Source organism: Salvelinus namaycush, chromosome 9, assembly GCF_016432855.1.
Source record: "Salvelinus namaycush isolate Seneca chromosome 9, SaNama_1.0, whole genome shotgun sequence".
Taxonomy (NCBI): Eukaryota; Metazoa; Chordata; class Actinopteri; order Salmoniformes; family Salmonidae; genus Salvelinus; species Salvelinus namaycush.
The window spans coordinates 35,429,990-35,438,645 of NC_052315.1; positions in this window are offsets into that span (position 1 = coordinate 35,429,990).

Genomic DNA, 8,656 nt, shown 5'->3' on the forward strand with positions numbered 1-8,656 from the left:
ACTTTTCAAAAACATTGTCCCTGTAAAACCAACTTGGTCTGACCTTTGACAGGAAATGTACAGAGGTTTTCTGCATCATCAAAACCAAGACAGTCAAAACCAAGACAGAATAAGTACAGCAATTAGTGAGGTAATGTTCAAAATCATAGTTTTATTTCTTGATGATACAAAACATAGAATTGACGAGTGCATTGTCAAAATCTATTCTCTGCATAAAGCTATCCAGAGAAACATGTGAGAAAACCTAACTTAGAAATCCCAAAAGGCAACACATACTTCCGCAACCCGAGGAAAGCTGTGAGAAAAGGAAAAAAAGCACCAAAGCATCTCTGTAGGTCTTTTCAAATGAATCCAGCTATAAGTTCTGAATCATTCAGCCTTAATGAAAAAGACAGGGATGAACAATGATCAGAATTTACTGTGTAATGTGCCAAATCCGGTCAATAGGTTGAAATTTCAGCAGGATTTCTTGAATGATACAAAGATAACAATATGTAGATTTGCAAACAGGGCTTCAAACTGTTAGTTCAACTCATCCTTGCATCATTGTTATATCTCAGGATAGTGAAAACTACGTTCAAACATTTTGACCCACAATCCATGACAAAATGTTCAGATATTAAAGAAGAACTTTGCTGCTCTCTTGTTGTCTGCAGTTCAGAGGCCTGGACACATCTAGATTTGACATATCAATTACTCCTGGTTAAAAGAGTTGGGCATTAAAACAGTGATCAGTGTTATGCATACTGATAGCTGTGGAACTTGCAAAAACAGCATCTCACACAATGAGCATTACTTCAGCTACATGTTTCAGGTTAGTCTAAATACAGACATGTCATTGCTAGATATTCTATTCAGGCAATTAATCACTAAAGGGGGTGCACACACAAAATGCAGTCAATGTGATGGTGTATTGATTAGACAGACTGTTTGGACCACCACACCAGATATTCTTGTTATGTCTGTGCCCCGTGTAGCAGAAAATGGTAGAAAAAGACTAACGTCTACTCCAGCTCCACCACTTGACGTCGCCGGTCTACTAACCACCAGGCCTGGCAACCCATCACTGCGTACAGCTGGCAACACTCATTACGCACACCTGTGCCTCATCATTTGGCACACCTGGACCTGATCACTTCCCTGATTACTCCCCCTATATATATATATATATATATATATATATATATATATATATATATATATATATATATATATATATATATATATATATATATATATATATATATCACTCCATTGTCATTTCCCATCAGGCGTTATTGTCTCTGTTTATGTTCTCATGTCCAGACGCTTTGCTTGTTTGTGTATCATTACGGAGAATTTTATAAAAATTAACACAACTGCTTCCTAACGCCCTGCATGTTCCTTACAGAATAACACCTCACCTCATGGAAGCAGCAGTTGATCAAGGCATCTCCCAGATGGTCAGCGAACAGGAAGACCTACTTCGCCAACACCGTGACCAGCTGGCTCAACTGGTGACGACTATGGGCGAGGTGTATCATCGTTGCCCAAGAGGCTGGGATACTGTTGAGCCAGTATCCCAGCCCATCCAGCAGTCTGTCCAGGTCAGCTCTGTTCAGGGGGTCTTCGATCATCCACCAGAGATGGAGGTGAGTGCTTACTCCACCTACGGCAGGAAGGCCAGACCGCTGCGGATTACGCCCTCATCTTCAGGACAGTGGCAGCATCCAGCGGATGGACTGAGCCGGCACTCCGCACCCTATTCCAAAGAGGGTTGCGCGAGGAAATCCAGACGGTGTTGGCGTGCTGAGATCTCTACTTGGACGCACTTATCGTGTTGGCCATCCATCTAGATAACCTTCTGCGGGAGCGTCGGTACCACCACCTCTCTCCCTCCTTCATTGACCAATCTGAGTCAGAGCCTGAACCCATGGAAGTAGGGGCCCCTCGCCTACCTGTGGCTGAGCGACACTGTCGGAGACAGCTGGGGCTCTGTCCCTATTGCGGACAGGAGGGGCACCAGCTTCAGCAGTGTCTGATATGTCCCAACCCGGGGTCCACAAGAGTAGAGGGACGGTCCCGTGATCATCCGTCTCCTGGGTTTGGCGTGAGTATTCCACCATCCTAACTTTCCGCCAAACCCGTTCCAGAATCCATATCACTAGCTGGCTGTCCCTCAAATGTTGTCTACTGCTCTAGTGGGCCATGGGGAATTTCATTGAACAGGGCCTGCAGCCTCACTGAACATCCCCTCATATCTGCTCTCAATTTCCGGTTCAAGCGTTGGCTGGACGACCACTGGGATCCTGAAATGTCACACGCACCACTCACCCTCACTGTGGTACCTATGCACCTTCCCTTCCTCATCACTACACCCACGCACAGTCATCCTCGGCCTCCCGTGGCTTCAACGTCATAACCCCACCATCTCCTGGTCGAGGATGAGAATCACCGCCTGGGCACCAGGATGCTGGAGGACCTGCTTTCCCTCACCTTGTGGTTCCACTTCTGAGAGCCGGGTAGCGCCCACCAGCCTATCCCCCCTTTACTGTTGGCCCCGTGTTTTGGGATGTGGACATCCGCCAGGCTCTGGAGAGGGAAACCGCAACCTCTACCTGCCCTCCTGAAAGCATCTACATCCCCCTCGGAGGTAAGGGATAGGCTATTGACTTGGGCGCACACATCCCTCACTGGACACCCAGGTATCACTCACACCGGGCTTACTCCCTTCCAGTGTGTCCTGGGTTATCAGCCAGCCCTGGCTCCGTTGACGCCGAGCCAGACTGAAGCCCCTGTGGTGGACGAATGGTTCCGGCGTGCAGAAGAAGTTTGGCGTGAAGCTCCAGCGTGTCAATCTCCAGAAGGAGCAAGTGGATTGCCACCGCAGTGTGTCGCCCGTGTTCCATCCTGGTGATCGCGTCTGGCTCTCCACTAGGAACCTCCCAATCCACCTGCCCTGCAAGAAGCTGAGCCCCCGGTTTGTGGGGCCGTTCAAGGTCCTATCTCTGTGTAGCCCGTTTATCTGATGCTGTCTGGTCAAAAAGTATGATATTGTTGCCGCCCATAGTATTGAATGCAAGGGAAGCCGGGGGGCATTTGGCCTTCCTGTTAAAGGAATTTAATTCCTATATGTTTATCAACCAATTCAATTAAAACCCTCTGCCCATACCCATAGAATTTGTAAGATACTTATCAGCATTAAATGGACAGAAACCAGTCTCAAAATCAATCAATCAATAGTGTTTATTCTCGAGAGTACTGATCATATTACAATTTACATCAAGTTATATAATAAAGATGATGTCATAGGTTTAATGTCCATCCTCCTCTCGGATACAATGGCAGTACAGTACAGTTCTCATCACTGTCTGCCACCTGTTAAATAATCGTCCACCAACCCAAGGTCTTTCCCCTCCCTGGGTAGACACATCATTCAAGCCTGTCTGAAGATAAACCCATTCTTTCTAACAAGGAACACATTACATTCAGCATTATGATGTTAATAAGATTCATTCATACAGTAACATAGTATTCTGTAGCGTTCTCATTCTGTTTAATTCTAAGTCAAATGTATACATATTTTAGTCATTATTCACAAAAATCCCATAACACTTCCTTGATATTTTTTTGTTATACAATAATAGCCAACCAGCGTTGTGCTAAACTGAATTAACTCTGAATGGTCCTGGCCAAAAAAAAGTGTCAAGGGAAGCCAGTTTGGATTGACAGAATTAAAAAAAAAATTGTTACATTTCGTTGTCCTCTGGTGGCTAGCTAAAATTGTCCTTTTCCTAAATTAGCCATGGATGGAGATAGGGATTTGGACTTGTGGTTTTACTTAATTCCTCATTCTGGACAATGATTATAACGGCGACTCTGATCCAACCATAAATTCATACATTGTACCTCTGGTAGGTTAATGTTAACTAGCTGGCTAATCGTTGCCCATGACAAGGAAGTTAAGCTAGTGAGCAAGCAATTTAGCCAGGTAACCTAGGACAACAACTAAAAGCTGTACTGTATGACAGTCAGACCGCTTCGGCAACATGAAAGACAGGAGAGTGGCATTTGCGTTTCTCTATAAGTACTGTAGGTAGGGTGAGTCAACATGTTTTTTCTGCTTATTTATGTACGTATACACACACACACACACAACAGTACCATGGACAGCCACATGATATTAAGTTTACGTTGATTGGACTAAATTGTTTTGGGAATATTTTAGTTGTCACAGTATTAGACTAAGCATAGGGGATTTGATGATGTTGAAATGTTGCTGAAATAGTGGAGGCAGTTCCTGTTTTCTTTGCGACTTTCCGTAACTCTGGTGTTCGTGTATTCCAAAAATGTCAAATATTAACTTGATTGACCATGTTGTAGGTCATGTAACGGTTTGTTACATTCAATATGCTTTGTTGACTCCATCGGACAGATGTTGCTCCGGTTTTGTGATGAAACAATGGTGTGGTTGAATTTATTCTGCCACCGTCTTATTGTCTAGGCATATATATATCACAGTGGCAAGGCATATGAACTAGCAGGTTATAGAGCAAACATCATTATCACAACACAGGTTGTAATATGGCTTTTTCCCCTGGCTTGGCTTCCCCTGTGATTGTATGTACGCACTGCTACTGTCCGTAAGGAAATTTAGCCTTTTTCAAACCCCTGAAACACATTTTACTGCAATTTAGAGCCATAATTGTTATGGTTCCTTCTATGTAAAAAAATATGTATATTTGTCTGCATATCTAAGCATACCTCTTGAGCTGTCTGTATCCTCCTGACTGGTTATTTTATTAAATAAGCAAAATATGCTTCTCCACATCTCTGCTAAAATCTGGGTACAAGATTGAAAGGAATGTGAGTCTTATTTAGTAATTGCTTGCTTTTCTAAAGTCTACCAACCTTGCCAGTAGGCATGCCAGCTAAGATAATTAGACACACTAGCTACTCTAACTTCATTGATAGCCTGAAATGGCTTCTTGGGAGCTAGTTATGAGTTTGAGAACCTATCTGGGCCAGCATCATAAAATTGCTAGGTGGCTAGTATTACAGAGAAACATCAACATTTTTTTTATTTTTAAATTGTACATTTTTAAACAGGATACATCTGAGGGGGCATATGCCTATGGGCATTACACCTTTGATTCACAGTCTAAACATTTCCAGTAAGTGTAATGCTCAGACAACAAAACAACTGATAGCAGAACCGAGGGGCATTTCTGGAAAAAGCATAGGCAAATACCTTGTAGGTTCTAATCAACAGAGCATGTAATATCTAAGAATTCAAATGGCAATCAACATTAAAGCTTTTTTGTAACCCATGCCCCACATACTTTGCTTGTTTAAAACATTTTTTTAAAGGACGAGGCAGGATCAAATTAGATCCGAGAAGCTTTACCTTGCATATTTAGCACGTACATACAGTACCAGTCAAAAGTTGACAAACCTACTCATTCAAGGGTTTTTCCTTTTTTTACTATTTTCTACATTTATATAATAGTTTAGACATCAAAACTATGAAAAAACACACGAAATCATGTAGTAACCAAAAAAAGTTAAACAAATCAAAATATTTGATATTTGAGATTCTTCAAAGTAGCCACCCTTTGCCTTGACAGCTTTGCACATTCTTGGCATTCTCTCAACCAGCTTCACCTGGAATGCTTTTCCAACAGTCTTGAAGGAGTTCCCACATATTGTTGGCTGCTTTTCCTTCACTCTGCGGTCCAACTCATCCCAAACCATCTCAATTGGGTTGAGGTCAGGTGATTGTGGAGGCCAGGTCATCTAATGCAGCACTTCATCCCTCTCCTACTTGGTCAAATAGCCCTTACACAGCCTGGAGGTGTGTTAGGTCATTTTCCAGTTGAAAATCAAATGATAGTCCCACGAAACACAAACCACATGGGATGGCGCATCGCTGCAAAATGTTGTGGTAGCCATGCTGGTTAAGTGTGCCTTGAATTCTAAATAAAACCACTGACAGTGTCACCAGCAAAGCACCCACACACCATCACACCTCCTCCTCCTCCATGCTTCACAGTGGGAACCACACATGCAGAGATCATCCGTTCACCTACTCTGCATCTCACAAAGACATGGAGGTTGGAACAAAAAATCTCAAATTTGGACTCATCAGGCCAAAGGACAGATTTCCACCGGTCTAATGTCCATTGCTTGTGTTTCTTGGCCCAAGAAAGTCTCTTCTTGGTATCCTTTAGTAGTGGTTTCTTCACAGCAATTTGACCACGCAGGCCTGATTCACACAGTCTCCTCTGAACAATTGATGTTGAGATGTGTCTGTTACTTGAACTGTGAAGCATTTATTTGGGCTGCAATTTCTGAGGCTGGTAACTCTAATGAACTTATCCTCTGCAGCAGAGGTAACTCTGGGTCTTTCTTTCCTGTGGCGGTGCTCATGATAGCCAGTTTCATCATAGCGCCTGCTGGTTTTTGCAACTTTTAACAAGGCACACCTGTTAATTGAAATGCATTCCAGGTGACTACTATATGAAGCTGATTGAGAGAATGCCAAGCGTGTGCAAAGCTGCCATCAAGGCAAAGGGTGGCTACTTTGAAGAATCTCAAATGTATTTGTATTTGTTTTACACTTTTTTGGTTACTACATGATTCCAAATGTGTAATTTCATAGTTGTGATGTCTTCACTATTATTATACAATGTAGAAAATAGTAAAAATAAAGTAAAACCCTTGAATGAGTAGGTGTATCCAAACTTCGGACTATTTCCAGTATAGTCACCCTTTCAGAGAAGACTTATTTGTGAAATGGGACACATGTCATGAAAAGCTTTGGCATGTAAACTGCACTGAGACATTAAAGTTGTCAGTGGGCTGTAGTTTAGAATTACTCAACAAATTGCTGCACAAAGACACATTTTGTCATGTTGCATATGACTGGATAAGTAGAGTAGAGGTTCTCCACTTTGGTCTCAAAAAGTAATTCACTAATGCACTGTCTAATGCAAGGAATGTGAATTTCTCTCAACATAAAGACATTCCTAAGCCAACTCAGAGAAAACTGTCTTCACTAACCGCTGAGGATTTTGATTCAATAAGCAATGGAAATTGGTTCCGTGATAAGAATTTGTGTTGCTTGATCTTGTAAACTCTCATTTGGAGGATCACTTTGAGTTGATGTGCAACACTTATTTTGTTAGCCAGAGGATAGATGTTCTGCCTAAGGTACCAAGAATAGCATGCAATTGGTGATGTTTGAGGCAGAGGTCCTCTGTCCAGTGTCTGTTCTTTTGCCCATCTTAATATTTTATTTTTATTGGCCAGTCTGAGATATGGCTTTTCTTTGCAACTCTGCCTAGAAAGCCAGCATCCCGGAGTCGCCTCTGTTGACGTTGAGACTGGTGTTTTGCGGGTACTATTTAATGAAGCTGCCAGTTGAGGACTTGTGAGGCGTCTGTTTCTCAAACTAGACAATCTATTGTACTTGTCCTCTTGCTCAGTTGTGCACTGGGGCCTCCCACTCCTCTTTCTATTCTGGTTAGAACCAGTTTGCACTGTTCTGTGAAAGGAGTAGTACACAGCGTTGTATGAGATCTTCAGTTTCTTGGCAATTTCCCACATGGAATAGCCTTAATTTCTCAGAACAAGAATAGACTGACACTTTTCAGAAGAGAGTGTTTTGTTTCTAGCCATTTTGAGCCTGTAATCGAACCCACAAATGCTGATGCTCCAGATACTGAACTAGTCTCAAGAAGGCCAATTTTATTGCTTCTTTAAAATCAGCACTACAGTTTTCAGCTGTGCTAACATAATTGCAAAAGGGTTTTCTAATGATCAATTAGCCTTTTAAAATGCTAAACTTGGATTAGCTAACACAACGTGCCATTGGAACACAGGAGTGATGGTTGCTGATAAATGGGCCTCTGTACGCCTATGTAGATATTCCATTAAAAGAATCTGCCAATTCCAGCTACAATAGTCATTTACAACATTAACAATGTCTACACTGTATTTCGAATCAATTTAATGGAGATTTTTTTAACATTTTCTTTCAAAAACAAGGACATTTCTAAGTGACCCCAAACCTTTGAACGGTAGTGTACATTACCCAACAAAATTGACAGAAAATCTATCCTTTCCATATCTATCCAATATAGACATCCTCTACAATCATTCACGCACAATTGCAACATAGGTGTAATGCCTGTAATCAAATGTAAGAAATTCAATTAAACAAATTAAATTAATATAAAACATAACGTTTAGTACGCATTAATTTGCATCAAGACTGTGTTGAGCATTTGGCCATAAATTCTCATCCATATCACAGTGAATGTCATTCTTCATGCACCGTGGGAAAAACCTTCTGGTATGGCGAATCCAAGCCTGACATTGGTCTGCATTAATATCGTTGCATGTCTCATCCATGGCCAGGAGGGTGGCATGCTCATGGGGATGTCGATCGTACACCTTCCACCTCCATACTGAAACTAAATACTCAAAAGGTTTGAGGAAAGGAGAGTATGTGGGCTGGTATAGGGTCATGAATCGGGGATGGGCCAAAAACCATGCCTGAACCAATTCAGCATGGTGGAACCTGACATTGTCCAGCACAATGGCATAGGTGACCCCCTTCACCTTGCCTGCCTGCTCAATTTCATTGAGAAACACAATGAGGTGTGCAGCATTG